At 37.2% G+C, this 16,329-nt stretch overlaps 1 protein-coding gene and 1 pseudogene across 1 annotated transcript in view; both read right to left on the minus strand.

The window, feature by feature from the left end:
- LOC107135614 (interferon-induced very large GTPase 1-like) overlaps nucleotides 1-16,329 on the minus strand; it is a 62,407-nt gene that overhangs the window by 31,652 nt on the left and 14,426 nt on the right. The window lies entirely within an intron of this gene.
- The window catches only part of LOC107135612, a 3,360-nt pseudogene continuing 2,152 nt past the window's right edge, over nucleotides 15,122-16,329 (minus strand).

Below are 16,329 nucleotides of genomic sequence, written 5' to 3' on the forward strand. Positions count from 1 at the left end.
GGGTAAAAGTTCATGATAAGACAGAAAGGGAGGTGATAGTTTTTTTTGGGAGAAACATCAAGAGTTATAGTTTTATTTGAAAAAAGTTTTAATATCACTTGTAAAGTAACAAAGCTTTCTGGCAACTACCATGAAGGACACATTGGAATAGGGGGAAAGAGAGAGCTCTGTTAATAGCAGATATGTCTTAGACAAAGGGCGTTGTGGCAAAATAACACCAGAATGATTCTGTCATGAAAGCTCTCATCTTTCTGCTAGACCAGTGACCCCATCCAACCTCACCTCTATCCCCTTAGACAATGAACGGGTTCAGTGGGCCAAGTATATTTGGGAGGTACACCCTATAATAATATCTTTTTCCCCACTCTCCTGGGGGATATGGTAACCATCAGGCCCTACTGTCAAGGGTGACAGTTTTAAGTCTTTCCATGACACCACTCTAGTCAAGCCTTTGTGTCTAAGGCAGTGGCAGCCTGGCTGGGTTGTAACCACAGTAATTAATGGATATAAAAGACTTCCCTGTTTTTCACATACCATGGTTATTCTGAAATCATCTTTCTTTCCCCCTAAATTTTCCTAGAGGCCCAATTTTGACTACATTGAAAATGTCTAGGAAATTCCCAGCAGGTTAATTTTCTAAGGCTCCTCTTAATTCAGCCGTCTCTTTCATTCCCTTTCTATATAAGGGGAAGAGTCTCCCAATCTAATCTTCAGATCTCACACTTTTCAGGCCAAAGGCCAGGAAGTGAAGGGAACAGAGTATAGACTTTGTACTCTTCAGACATGACAAACTGAGGATGAGGGTGTAGATAAAAATGGTATGATTAGGACCTCTCTTTAGTCCATCTGAGATAAGATGGGAGATAAGAATTTTTTACAAAAGAAAAGTAGAAAAATTAGTTTTTTGGCATCCAAAATGGATTTTCCATGGATCAACTTTAGGATTCAGTCACAGAAATGTAGCAGAACATGCTTAGTTATAGGTGATGTTACAAAGTTGCTCTTTCTTCTTTCTTCTTATTTTAGACTCTGGGAATTGGACCCAGAGCCTCAGACATGCTAGGCAAGCAATCTACCACTAAGACATATCCTCAGCCCTGCCCTTCCCTGAAGTTTTTTTTTTTCCCCAGTGGTTGCATATAATTTTATTTTGTAGATTAATCACCAGATACTTACCTTCCCCAGGTATAAAAATGTAGGTTATTTTTCAAGTGCTGCTATTATTAAAGGAAACTAAATTTAATATCTTTATGCACCTTAATGCTCCCAATTATTAATTATTTCTCAGTATAACTAGTTGTAAAATTTCTATGACAGATACAGAAACATTTTAAAGTGAACACATGTTGCTAAATTCTGTATAAAAGAATATCACACTTAACACTTTCATTTTTTGTTCTAATTAGTTATACATGACAGTAGAATGCACTTTGACACATTATACATAAATAGAGTATAACTTCGCATTCTTTGAATGTACATAATACAGAATCATGTCAGTCATGTAGTCATATATGTACAAAGGGTAGTAATGTCTGATTCATTCTACTATTCTTCATACTCCCATACTCCCTCTCCTCCCTTCACTCTTCCCTGCCTAAAGCAAAGTATTTCTATTTTTCCTTAGCCCCTCACCTTATTGTAAATTAGCATCTGCATATGGATATTGGATTGAAACCCAGGGAGTTGCCCTGTCTTATCATAGAAGAGTGACTTTACTCAGCCATAAGGTAATATGGACTGCTATACCAATTTATAGGATGGAGAATGTGGCAATGAACTCATTGTTCTTCAGCCATCAGAATCCTTGGTACAGCGAGAAACTCAGATACATTGTCCCTGCCAAAGGTATAGATCCCATGTTAAATATGCAATTGCAGAATGTTCACTGGGTATACGAGAACTATACTTTGACACCAGCAGATGGCGCAGCTACACCATAAAAAAGCCAGCAGACAGCTAGAACACCCTCTGGATGACAAGAGATTATATAAACCACACTCTTTGCCTCAAACACTAGGGAAAGAAGCAGGCAAAGGAGAGGCTCTTTAAGTGATCAAGCATTGTTTTATCCAATAGGGACATAATACTTCTTAAAGGTATATTTTGTTATTATTATTATTATTATTATTATTATTATTTTATTTTGCAATATTTTTATTTTGCAGAATAGAATTACATCAGTAGTGATTTATATATTTTTAGCCAGGAACTATTTTTAAAACCTATTGCACTGTGATACTGCATGCATGAATTTTGTTTTGATCATATCCAGTTTCCTTCTACTCTTCCTCTCCTACCCCAGGCCCAGCATTACCTTTCCCTAATAGTCTCTCGTCTACTTTCAGGTAATTTAAATATTTTTTTTTCTCATTTGAAAGAAAACATGCAATACTAGTCATTTTGTCTGGTGTATTTCACTTAACACAATGTCCTCCAGTTCCATCCCTTTTCCTGAAAATGATATGATTTCATTATTCTTCATGGCTGAATTGTATATATGTTCCATATTTCCTTTATCCATTCATCTGTTGATGGACATCTAGGCTGATTCCATGTCTTGGGTGTTGTGAAGAGTGCTGCAGGAAGCACAGGTAGTCAAATGTCTCTTTTTTTGATGCTGACTTCATTTTCTTTGTGTATATCCTAGGATTGTTATATCTTCATCATACAGTAGTTTTATTTTTAGTTTTTTGAGGTGTCTCCATATTGTTTTCCACAGTGGCTGTATTAATTTTCATTCCCATCAACAGTGTATAAGCATTCCTTTTCCTCCACATCCTTGCCAGCATTTGTTATTTTTCTGGATTTTTAAAAATAATTAGTCATTCTGACTGGGATAATGTAAAAATCTTGATGATTTTTTTCTAAAAGTATATTTAGAATAAGTTCAAGCTAGATTGAAATTTTAGTTAATTTTTTTTCTTCTTTTCTTTCTTTTTAAGAGAGAGAGAGAGAGAGAATTTTTTAATATTTATTTTTTAGTTCTCGGCAGACACAACATCTTTGTATGTGGTGCTGAGGATCGAACCCGGGGCCGCACGCATGCCAGGCGAGCGCGCTACCGCTTGAGCCACATCCCCAGCCCCTTAATTTTTTTTCTTAAGCCAACCAATGGATTGGGGATTTGGGAGGGATATCAGACTATGGAGTAACATAAAGAGAGTAATATATTTCTATACATAATCTGAATTATGGCATGAGCTTTAGAATTCACTCTGATTGCCCTTCTGCAAAGCCATTGAAATTCTGGATTATGAATGTATTGCCAATAATTATCAAATTTTCTTCTTCTGTTAGAGAGATGAGAATGTGTTTCTCCAGGCTGCCCCTGTTTCCACTAAATGTAGAGCAGGTAACTTAGATCTCCCCCACAATGTCCTCTGCTGGTGGCAGAGACAGCAGGAGTGAGCTTTGCCATAGAAAATAAACAAAAGACATGATAGAGTTTACATCTTGGGAGGAGATTTTGAAACTCATGAAAATTTCATTTTTCTTGAAATCTAGATAGTTTATAAAATCATTTGCTATCTTGAAAGCCTTGTGTATTTTCTTAAAATGCTTTGTTGCTCTTTGGAATAAACACAAAGATAATTCATATAATGTTTGCTTATAAATACATATCTTTTTTTAGTGTGTGCAGATTTTACTTAATCTATTATTCTGAAGATTTCATGGAAGTCATTTTGATCATAGTCACATTGTTGACTCAAAATGCTATTAGTAGATTCATGAAATCTTGAAAAAAATGCAGTTAATAATGAAATCTCTATCACAGGCCTCTAACTTCTTTTTGAAAAGAAAATTATTCTTAATCACTTGGACATGCTCATCATAATTGATTTTAAACTTAACACCATAATTTCCCTTGAGTCTGTCAACCAGGTTTTTCTCCTTTTTGAAATACTCCCAGAGGATATTTTCTGAATCCACATCAATATTAGGCTCTGTGACTTGAGGGACAGTAGAGGATAATTCATAGACCCATTTTTTTTTCCAAAGTTGATTGAATTTCTCTAGCATATGACTCCTGAGCTCCCAGGTCCACTGGTTGTACATGGTTTCCAGTTTGCTCATGGCCATGACCTCTCAGGTGTTCCTGAAACTGAAAACTTTGGAGGGGTCATGTTGCCTTGTTTTTTCATGTTTCTTCAATTTTTATGTTGAGATATTCACATCTTTTGGGTTGTAGGTTTTTCACATTTATATGAGGGACTTCTTAGGACATCATTCTCTCCTCCAGATGTACCCAGAGGAATTAGATTGTTGTGCACAGTTGAATTTAATTCCAAATAGACTTAACAGTGTAGTTTCCTAGTGGCTTCTCTGGCTAAGAGGGGTGGGTTTTAACACAGTGCATACTGTGTCAGAGCATTTTAAGGGTCCCACTTCCTCTGTGGGTCTGTCAGAGCCTCTGACAAGCAATTGATATGAAAGAACTGGTCCTCAGTATGAACTGACACTATCATTAAGGAGAAAAACCATATAAGGACATTAATCTGCCCTACCTTTCTGTGGGTTGCATTATAGAAGACATCCATTAGGGGAAGGTGGTCAGATTACTCAGAACTATAAACAGAATCACCAACATTCCTCTTATTCCTCAAAAGGTGCTCTACCAACTGTTAATTCCTAGAATAACAGGCACTTAACATGACCCTAAGCTCCTACATTGGCCCATGAACTGCTCAGAAACTCAGTTGGTGGCTATATGACTTTCTGCCTGTGGTGTTAGGCCAGAAATGGCCAAATGACCCAAATGAGCAGCGCATGCCCTCATTTTAACATTGTATATGTGGTGTGTGTGTGTGTGTGTGTGTGTACGTACATGAGACTTCTCACAAGAGGGCAGCAGCTGTGCACATGCCAGGCCCTAAAAGGCATGACTATCCATGGACTCAGGCTATATGCTACTCCAAGTTCCCACTCGCGGTTCTAACAAAACCTAAAGTCCATCCAAAACATGTATATTTTTCATTTCTCTTGCCTTTGTTCCCATTTTGCAACAAACCTGCTCTGAATGGCCATCTCTGCCTCATTGTTTTCTGGGTCCAGGTAGCATCCTGATTTTATAGCCCTTCACTTAAGGCCCCAGGGCAATCGAACCACTGTGTAAACTTCCAGTTTTACTTTTAATTTTTCCCATATTCAGTTTAGAGAAGACTCTAGACTTTGGACTTATGAATTGATGTTGGAATAAGTTAAGACTTTTGGAGGTATTGGGATGAAATAAACATATTTTGTATGTAAAAGAACATGAATTTGAAGAGGTCAGGGTGTAATGCTGTGGTTTGACTATTTGTATGCTCTAGTTCTGGAGGCTCAAATGTCCAAGTGTAAGGTGCTGACACCTGATAAAGACCTTCTTTTTGTTTCATCACATGGCTGAAATCAGAAGAGAAGGAGGCAAAAGAGGAATAAGGTCCCTCTTTTCTAATGACATTAATCCCTCACATGAGGATACAACAATAGCATTTGAACATTACAAGTAGGCAATACAAGCCTGAGGGAATTTCAGGCATGAAACTCCAATCAATGAGTGCTGCTCTTTGGGCTGAGCCCATCAAAGAAAGATGACCAGGACTGCCTGAAGACTTGGGGATCTACCTTCTACTCCATAATGGCCAGAGTCAAAGGAGATTTTCTTCAAGTCTCATAGAATAAGTAGCTAGATTGATATGAGCACGGAAGTGGGGAAAGGAAATTTAGACTCTGCCCCTGGGTGGTACCCAAGTGGCCATGATACCATATAGGGAAAGCCTTAGTATGAGCAGATAGCTCCCTGTCAACCTGGAGAAAAATAATAGAGATTCTGTTGGAAAAAATCTAACATGTTAACACTAAAGCAGGTGCACTGAGCCATGGTGGGAAATCATAGTGTTATGGTCTGAGATTAATCAATATAGATTATAGGTTATAAATTATAGATTATAAGTCATGAAATGTTAATAAGTAGGATACTAGGATTTGTGATAAGTTTTATAGAATAAATAATGTTAAGCTTCTCTAGTTATAAATTAGAAGAAGTAATATTAATCGTGTAACTTAAGTTATAAGTTGTGAGAAATAAGATATAAAACAGTCTAGGGTGATAAGTATAAGCCCACAGATTAATATAGTTACAGATAAGTATATCTGAATGGAACAATAGTTAAGTACAAGATATAGCAATAGGTAAGTGTAAGTAAATATAGCCATAGTGACTCCACTTTTATGACTCCTGTGTGAAACATTAATATAAGCTGTTTCTAAGATGTTAAAAAATTGTTTTTCTGTACTTCATATACCCACAAATGTGCTCGAACCCAGGATGTGGTTGTCTGTTTTTGCTCTGCTAATTGCTTTCTCAGCCTTTGTATCCTGCTTACTTGCCTGCACCTACATTTTCAAGATGTGGTTTTTTTCTCTTATAAACCCCATAGAACTTGGACCCAATGCTGTTCCTGGCAGAGACAATTTGGGTCCTGCAGGGATCAGTCGCCAGCTGGCTAAATAAAACCTTTCTGATTTGGATAAAATTCATATCCCCCAAAATGGCTATGTAGAGGGAATTCTTGACAACATTTAGAGGCAAATGAGTAATAATCCACTATTGTCTGTGGGAAGAGATTATGAGGGAAATCAGAAACTGAAAACCTAAGAGGAAAGATTGGTAAGAGAAATTTTGTAGGGAATTAGCAAGTTGAAACATCCCCATATATGGAAATTTGAAAAGCGACATGCCTTTCCAGAGCAGGATATATCCCCAGAAAGAACCTGGTAAGACCCAAGGTTATAGCTCTCATTGATCCTTGGGCTCAGTATAATCAGGAAGTAAAGAGTAAGGCAGAATGATAAGCGGCCTGGTTAAGCATTGAAGGAATTACATTAAGCTAAGTAAAGACTGGATAAGAGTTTTGTTTTTTTTCCTGCAAGAACTATAAAAGTGTTTATTAATACATGTTTGAACATATACTATGCTAAAGGGAAAGACACATTTAAGACCATATATTCAGATTCTGTTTTTCCAAAAAAAGGTTTCAAAAATTCCCATAGACAACTACAACTCACACCAGCCAGAAAAATCAAACAATCAAAAAAAAAAAATCATGAGCATGAGGAATAAACTGATTTGCAGTGTTAACTACATTAGAGTTTCAAAATGTCTAGATTTCTACCGAAAATTAAAAAGCATGTAATAAATAAGAAAGTCTGACCTAGTCACAAAAAATTAACAGATTCTTTGGGTGATAGAGAGTCATCGGAATCACTTGGCAAAGAATTGAAGTCAATTGGCTTAAATATACTCAGAGGTACAAAGGAAATCATGGACAAGATCTTGGTTAGTTCTGTCTAATGGGTTCTTATAAAAAGAGCATTACTGGGCCTGGGATGTGGCTCAAGCGGTAGCGTGCTCGCCTGGCATGTGTGCAGCCTGGGTTCGATCCTCAGCACCACATACAAATAAAGATGTTGTGTTCGCCAAAAACTAAAAAATAAATACTAAAATTAAAAAAAAAAAAGAGCATTACTGGCCCCTCCCTTTCTCTCCGGTTCCTGTTTCAATATACAACTCGTGCCCTTATATGTGGTCCTACAATGATGTGATGTCATTCATTATTTGCCAAACTAGACCAAGGGGACCATGTGATTATGACTTTTGAGCCACCCACACTGTGCTCTAAGTAAACCTATTGTCTTTATAAGTATCTTGCCTCAGCTATTTTATTTGAGTGATGACAAGTGAACAAATACAGTAATTATGAAAAACAATAGCCCCCAAATTCAAAATTTGACAAAAGACATAAATCTACACACTGAAGAAGGTCAAGAAACTCTGAGAAGGACAAGCCTGAGAGATCCACTCTGACATGTATTTAACCACTTTTAAAAGAAAATTATAACAAAGCAAGAGTCTCGGAGGCAGCCAGACAGAAGTGATTTGTATAAAGGATTCTGAATAAAAAATAACATGATTTCTTAGCAGAAATCAAAAAGTCTTGAAGCCAGTGGGTTGGCATTTAATATGTGGAAAGAAAGATGGTCAATCAATAGTCTTACAAGTGGAAAAACTATTTTTTAATGAATTATAGAGAAATTCAGACTTTTACAAATAAAGAAACATCAAGGGCATTCATTATTAGTAATCCTAGCCCTACAGGAAATGTTAAATTGAGTTCTTTAGGTGGCAATGAAAAAAAACTAGACAAGTAAATCAAACTTACTGGAAGGAATATAAAACACAGGTAAACTACTTAGGAAAATACAAACTTCATGCTATTGTATTTCTTGCCTGTAACTGTCTTTCACATCTGAATATAATTAAAAGATAAATGTATAAAATGTTAAATATAAATTTTGGTTAACTTGCATACAATGCAAAGGGACATATTTGTGACAACATCAACATAAATAGGGTGGATAGAACAGTACAGACTTAAGTTTTTGTATACCTGTGGAAGCTAATATGGTATGAATTAAAAATATGTATTTAAGAGGTTAATTGTAGGCAGTAGGGAAATGGATGTGAAAATATATATTTTTAAACATAGAATAAATTAGAAAGGAATTGAAATCATATGCTAAAACAATGCAAAAAAAATTAGTAGTGACTAGGCGTGATGGTACACATCTGTAATCCCAGTGACCTGGGAGACTGAGGCAGGAGGACTGTAAGTTCAAGGCCAGTCTCAGAAACTTAACAAGACTCTCAGCAACTTACTGAAAACCAGTCTCAAAATAAAAGGACTGGCATAGAGCTCAGTAGTAAAGCATTCCTATCAATTTTATATTCTGGGAATTGATCCCAGGGTCTCAGACATGCTAAGCATGCAGTCTACCACTATGACACATTCCCAGCCCTGCTCTGCCCTGAGCTTTTATGTGTTATTGATATTAAATTGAAACCCAATGAGCTGCCCTATCTTATAGCAGAGTGAATTCATTTAACCATAAGGTAGTATGAAGTGCTGTATCAATTTGTAGGATGAAAAATGTGGCAATGAACTTAGGGTTGTCTAGCCATCAGAATCCTTGGTACAGTGAGAAAAGCTCAAAAACGTTATTCCTGCAAATGGTAGAGTTCCCATGCTAACTACTCAATTCAGAGCTTTGTCATAAATGTTCACTGGGTACACATAGAACTGTACTCCAGAGACCAGCAGATGGCGCAGCGACAACATAAAATGCTAGCAGGCAGCTAGCGCACCTTCTCAGTGTCAGGAGGTTGTATAAACCACACACTTTGCCTGGAACACTAGGGAAAGAAGCAGACAAAAGAGTGGTTTTCCAACTGACCAAACATTGTTTTATCCAATAGTAACTTAAATATTCCTAAAGGCATCTGTTTATTATTATTTTGAAAAACTACTTCACTGCAATATTTCATACAATGCATGAATTGTGCTTTGATCTTATCCATCTTCCTTCTAATCTACCCCACCCCCAACCCCCAGGCCCAGCCTTACCTTTCCATAATAGTCTCTTTTCTACTCTCAGATAATTTTTAAAAAAATCTCATTTGAGGGAAAAAATGCAATACTCGTAGTTTTGTCTGACTTATTTTTCTTAAAACCATGTCATCCTGTTCCATCTGTTTTACTGAAAATGACACAATTTCACTATTCTTCATGACTGAATAATAGTACATTTTATATATAGTCCATATTTGCATTATCCATTCTTCTGTTGATGGACACTTAGGCTAATTTCATGACTTGGCTGTTGTGCAAAGTATCACAGTAATCATGAGTATGAAAGTATCTCTTTTTTATGCTGACTTCATTCCTTTTATGTGTAGACATAGGAATGTAATAGCTAGGTCATATTGTAGCTTTATTTTTAGTTTTTTAAGGAGTCACCATAGTGTTTTCTACAATGGCTTACATTCCTATCAGCAGTGTATAAGCATTGTTTTTTTTTTCCATATCCTTGCCAGCGTTTGTTGTTTATCTGGATTGTATTTTATATATATATATAAAACAAACACTGGCAAGGATATGGAAAAAAAACAATGCTTATACACTGTTGATGGGAATGTAATATATATATTACATTATATACATATATAATTAGTATATTATATTATATTATATACATATATAATTAGTCATTCTGACTGGGATATAGTAAAATCTTAATGATTTTTTTTCTAAAAGTTTATTTATATGGTTAGATTGAAATAAGCTAGCTTGAAATTTTAGTTAATTTTTTTCCTTATGCCAAATAATGGATGGGGATTTGGGAGGAATATCAGATTAAAAAGCAAAATAAAGAGAAACTTAGCAAGACTGTTTCTGAACATCATCTGAATTGTGGCATAAGCCTTAGAATTCATCCCTGATTGCTCCGTTACAAAGTCAGTGATAGTTCTCCTTGAATAGGTTTCAGAAGAGGAAAGAGAATCAGCCGCATATAAACTGAACTTTCTCTTTTCTCTCCCTCTTTTCTGATCTGACTTTGAGTTTGGAAAGTTGGAGGGAATTCAAACATAGCCCTCTTGCTCCTGTCATTCTTGTTTCTCATTCCTTGAGAGAATGCTATCCAGTCAGGAAGGTTCTGAAAAATACCTCGATTAAGGGGGAAGCTCACTGAAGGTTTTTTAAGTGTAAGGCCCTAATGATCATCCCAGGTATAGGACATATGAGGAAGAAAAAGCTGGCCGTGGCCTGCATGTAAGGAGCAAGGCATAGGAGAAATAGGCATTTAAACACACGATTGTTATAAGCACCATCCTTGAAGTTGAGACCTCTACACTGCTGCCTTTGAGACTCATGTCTGTAGAGACAGCCCTGACCCCCAAGCAGTTATCTCTTCATCTTTTGCCAACACTTATACCTTGTGTTTCAAGGCGACTAATCACATTTTATTCTGTCTGTGTTCATATTCTTTCCATCAGTTTGTGTACATCTTTGAAGAAGAGCTATGTCTCAATCATACTATAAAACTGTGTCCTGTCAAAATTATGGATATGTAGGCCACATTGACTGTGAATTGCTCTTTTATGGTAGTGAAAATCAGGAAACTTCCCTTGCCCACCTTTAAGAACCTAGTTAATTCCTATTAATATATGATATAGGCATTAAAATTAATTTTTAAATAGATCAATAATTGTTGGCCTAGAAATATGTCCATAATAGATTTTTAGAGGAAAAGGGATTATAGGAGAGTGTGTATGCTATGCCTTGCTAAACTGTGTGCTTTTATCCTTGAGTCCATGTGCCTGGGAAGATGGCCATTGAAATGTTTCGAGAAGGTGGGATATTTAATATTTTTCCACATTTAAAATGTTTTTAACAAAATGCATGTTCTTTATTCAAAAAATGACAAAATAATTAAACGTCATCAAAATTTATTTATTTTATTTTCATTAGGGTCTCACTGAATGATGGTTCTCAATTGGGGCAATACAAATGTTTCAGGAATATTTGGCAATGGCTACAGACATTTTTGGTTGTCATGTCTGCTGGGAGTGCTCCCTGCATCTAATGATAGAGTCTAGGGATGCTTCTAAGCATTCTATAATGCACAGGACAGTCCCCCACAACAATGTTGTCTGGCCCTAAATGTTGACAGTACTGAGATCAAGGTGTCTTGGAATCTAATAAGGCTTGTTACCACCTGCTGGTAAGAGAAGGCCTGTGACTTCATGAAACTTTAACCAGAAGCTAGATGACAAAGCCCTTAGTAATAATATGGGAGGCCATAGGAGGTGGTTTTAGGGTTGAAGGTAGGAAAAGAGCAAGGAAAATTCATGTTTTCAGGATACTCTTACTAAGACCAGTAATTGCTCCCAAGGATAACATTTTGTGCCAGCAGAACCTATAACAATTACTATTTTCCAGTCTTATTGGGTCTCTAGAGACCCAGAAAACTATGTGCTGGTGCAAGAAAGTCTTTGGGTAAACTTTATAGATTTAATTTGGCAGCTGGAAGTTCAGAATCTCTAATTGCCCCTATAGGTGTCTCCTTAGTACATAGGATGATGAAGCTTTTGCTCTGCCAGGAAAATTTCTAGGCTGAAGCATGTTGGATCAAGGCAAGTAAATCTTCTTGTTTTGGCTCAATATACCTCCCTCTCATTCCTAAGGAATTCATTTGATAGAACTAGGTTCCTTTTCTTGACTACCCCACCCCCATTTCAAAGACTGGGGAGAAATGTTTATTTTAGTTCTAGCCCATCAGTTTTACCTCTTTTTTGAAAACCACCAGTTTTCTGGTTACCATTGATTAATGAGTTGCCCACAGGGCTACTACATCTCATGCTCCTCTGGAATGCTTTCAACAGGGCTGAGGTCCTGTTTTGGTTTGGACACCAGGTATCCCCTGAAACTTCCTGTGTTAGTGCAGGAATAGTCAGAGGTGAAATTATTAGATTATAGAAGCAGTAACCTACTCAGTCCATCCAAGTTTGAATGGACTAATTGTGTGTAATTGTAGGCTGGTGGGGCTTGTCTGGAGGAGGTGGGTCACTGGGGTGTGCTCTGGCAGGGTTCATCATCCATGCAGCCCCTCTCCCTTTCTCTTTCTACTCTCTGGTTGCCTTAAGCAGAGCCGTGTTCCTCCACCACAACATTCTGCCTTGGTGTTCTGCGTTACCTTGGTCCCAGGGCATTGAAGCTGGCCCACCATGGACTAAATCATTGAACCTGTGATCTAAAACAAACTTTTCCTCCTCTAAATTGTGCTTGTCAAGTATTTTTGTCACGGTAATGTAAAGGTGACTAGCTCACTTTCCTCCCTGCTAGTCATTTCTGGAAGACTTGCATTTTCTCATCCCTTGAAAAGATGATGCTCCATTTCTACAGATGGTGGAAAGAGAATATTATGTAGCCTTTATTTTCTTCTTGTGCTGCATCTTTATTATGTGCAACCATTGTTCAAATCCATCGGGACATGACAATCTTTACCAAGACCTATAGGAATGTCAATGACCAATTTTTCCAGAAGCAGATTCTGAAAAAGTATGCAAGATATTTCTTAGGGATCAATACCTATGAAAGAAAGGGGCAGAAATAGGATATGTCAGAGGTAGAAAGTGAACTGTGGTGCAGACCTCAGAAACCTTCTTGAAACAGGCTAGAACACTGGAGTGAGGGGGCCTATCAGAGAGAGTATCCTGTGTTCGGCCAACATGGCAGGGACTCTGTGTCTCAATCACTGAATAAAAGTTGTCCAGGAGAGCATGAACTCAGGCAAAGAGGCTTTCTGCAAGTGAGGTAGATGTGAAAGGTGTAACAACCGATGAATGGCTGCTTCCTTCACTCCCCTCAGCTGAGCAGCAGTCCTTCCTTGAAGGAGGATCTGGGTGGCGCACTGCTGTTCTACCCTAGAGGAGCTGACAGGACTCAGAGTGTAAGGAATGATTGTTTTTCTAGTTCAATGGGAAAGAAAGAAAGATAAACTATGGGGGTGGGGTGTTGTTCCCAGGAGAAAATGGCCTGGTTCCCATCTTCCCCAATTTATGCTATTACCTCTGATTGCACACAAAATATAAAAATAACTATGATATTGGGCAACATTAGATAGTTGTTGTTAAAGCAACCTTATATTGCTCTTTTTTTCTGCCTTAATTCCTTGTGTTTCTCACCCTCATTTTTAGATTTACTGTTTTCATTCTACTTTATTTAAAAATAATATTTAGAGAAAATAAAATACAGATAGGGAAAATAGCAACAAACTTTTGTAACTACTAGTTGGGTTAAAATACAGAACTTGGACTTTACTCTTCATAAATGTAAAACTGATGATTTTAAACTGTACTACAAAGTTATAGTAACAAAAATGACATGGAATTGACACCAAAATAGAAATGTAGATCAATGGTACAGAATAGAAGACACAAGAGACAAACCCACATTAATACAGTTATCTCATAATTGACAAGGCACCTGCCAAAAACATACATTGGAAAAAAGATAGCCTCTTCAACAAATGGTGCTGGGAGATCTGGAAACTCATATGCAGCAAAATAAAACTAAACCCCCATCTCTCACCATAAACAAAACTCAACTCAAAGTGGATCAAGGACCTAAGAATTAGACTAGAGACCCTGCACCTAATAGAGGAAAAAGTAGGCCCAAATCTTTATCACATTGGGTTAGGCCCCAATTTCCTTAAAAGGGCTCCTAAAGTGCAAGAAATAAAATCAAGAATGAATAAATGGGATGGATTCAAACTAAAAAGCTTTTTCTCAGTAAAAGAAACAATCAATGAGGTGAAGAGAAAGCCTGCATTTTGGGACCAAATTTTTGCCACCCACATGTCAGATAAAGCATTAACCTCTAGGATATATAAATAAATCAAAAAACTTAACACCAGAAGAACCAAACAACTCAATCAATAAATGGACTAAGGAGCTGAACAGACACTTCTCAGAAGAAGAAATACAATTGATCAACAAATGTATGAAAAAATGTTCAACATCTCTAGTAATTAGAGAAAAGCAAATTAAAACTACTCTATAATTTCATCTCAGTCAGAATGGCAGTTATCAAGATACAAACAACAATAAGTGTTGGCGATGGTGTGGGGGGAAAGGCACACTCATACATTGTTGGTGGGACTGCAAATTAGTGCAACCAATTTGGAAAGCAGAATGGAGATTCTTAAGAAACCTTGTAAAGGAACCACCATTTGACCCAGATATCCTACTCCTTGGTCTATACCTTAAGGACTTAAAATCAGCATAATGTAGTAACACAGCCACATGAGTGTTTATAGCAGCTCAATTCACAATAGATAAACTGTGGAAGCAACCTAGATGCCTTCAATAGATGAATGGACAAAGAAACTGTGGTATATATACACAATGGAATATTACTCAGCATTCAAAGAGAATAGAATTATGGCATTTGCAGGTAAATGGATGGAGTTGGAGAATATCATGCTAAGCAAAGTAAGCCAATCCCCAAACACCAAAGCTTGAATGTTCTCTCTGATAAGTGGGTGCTGATCCATAATGGGGGAGGATGGGAAAAATGGAAGAACTTTGGGCAAAGGGAGGGAGGGGAAGGGAGGGGGTATGGAGGCAGGAAAGATGGTGGAATGAGACAGACAATATTATTCTAGGTACATGTATGACTGCACATATGGAGTGAGGCTACATTGTATACAACCTGAGAAATGAAAAGTTGTGGTGAAATTGTATACAATGAATCAAAATGCATTCTGCTGTCATATATACCTAATTAGAATCAGTGAATAAATTATTTTTTTTAAAAAGAGGCAGTTTTTGCTGCTTTGTCTGCAGTGTTGTGGAAAAATACATCATATTGATGTTTACTAAGAAGACGGTTCATGTTCTGAGACTTGGAAACACACAGGCCATTGTCAACTCTAATGAAGGACACAATGGGGATGGAGGCATAACACATCTGCTGACTCTTGTTACTGTGCTTCCCTTGTGGTGATTTTTTCTTGCTTGCTGCCAACTTCTCCTAATTTGTCTGAGAGACCAGAGAGTGAATTCAATTTGAGAAGTGCAGGAATTTTGCACCAGGAGGCACAGGACAAATTGACAGGTGGATAGTTTGCCCCAAATATATTGTCTGGCAAAATCATCTGCACAGTGAAAAGTGGCCATTTGAATATACATGGGGTGAATGTGGGGTCTGGGATTAATGGGAAAAGTATTAGTGAGAATATCTCCATCTTCAAAAAAGGATCTTCACAAGGATCAAAAGCCTCATTTTCCTGATTAGGATCAAAAGCCTCATTTTCCTTATTAGATGCACTTGGAGAGACCTGATGTTCTATGTTTTCATCATCTTTGAAGACCAGGAATCTAAGTCAATAATCCAGCATTAGTAGCTTCTGAAGGAAATAGATGAGAAGTTTCTCTTCTAATTTTGGCCTGATGTTGTACACAGAATTCTTGTAGACCAGATGGAAGTTAGCTCTACTCATCCTTTTTGAGTAGTAATGTTCTAGGTTTAGATGCTGTAGTGAGTTTAGAATGGCTTCATTTTCTATCACCTCCCATTTGTTATTTTCATTATCATTTGTTTCCTGGAACTATTTCTTTTCATGGAAGAGAATTTCCAATTCTTTTCTTAACTTGCCCATTTGCAAAGAAGAGATGGTGGCTTCATAATTGCCATCAATGAGTAACCTCAAGTCTCTCTCTAGGCTTTCCCAATCATGATCTGCTCCAAGTTTAATGAGGACATGTGCAACTTCTTTAGATGATAATTTCCCCATGTGTTGACTCCTAAGTGTCATGCATTGCATCTTCTCTTCTGGAGAAGAACTCTGACTCCAGCTGTGCCTGTTGGACTTGTGAGCACCAGGAATGTGTGGGCCCTGGAGCTGGAAATATCTTTTTTTTTTTTTTTTTTTTTTTTTTTTTTT

Source organism: Marmota marmota, unplaced genomic scaffold, assembly GCF_001458135.2.
Source record: "Marmota marmota marmota unplaced genomic scaffold, marMar, whole genome shotgun sequence".
NCBI lineage: Eukaryota > Metazoa > Chordata > Mammalia > Rodentia > Sciuridae > Marmota > Marmota marmota.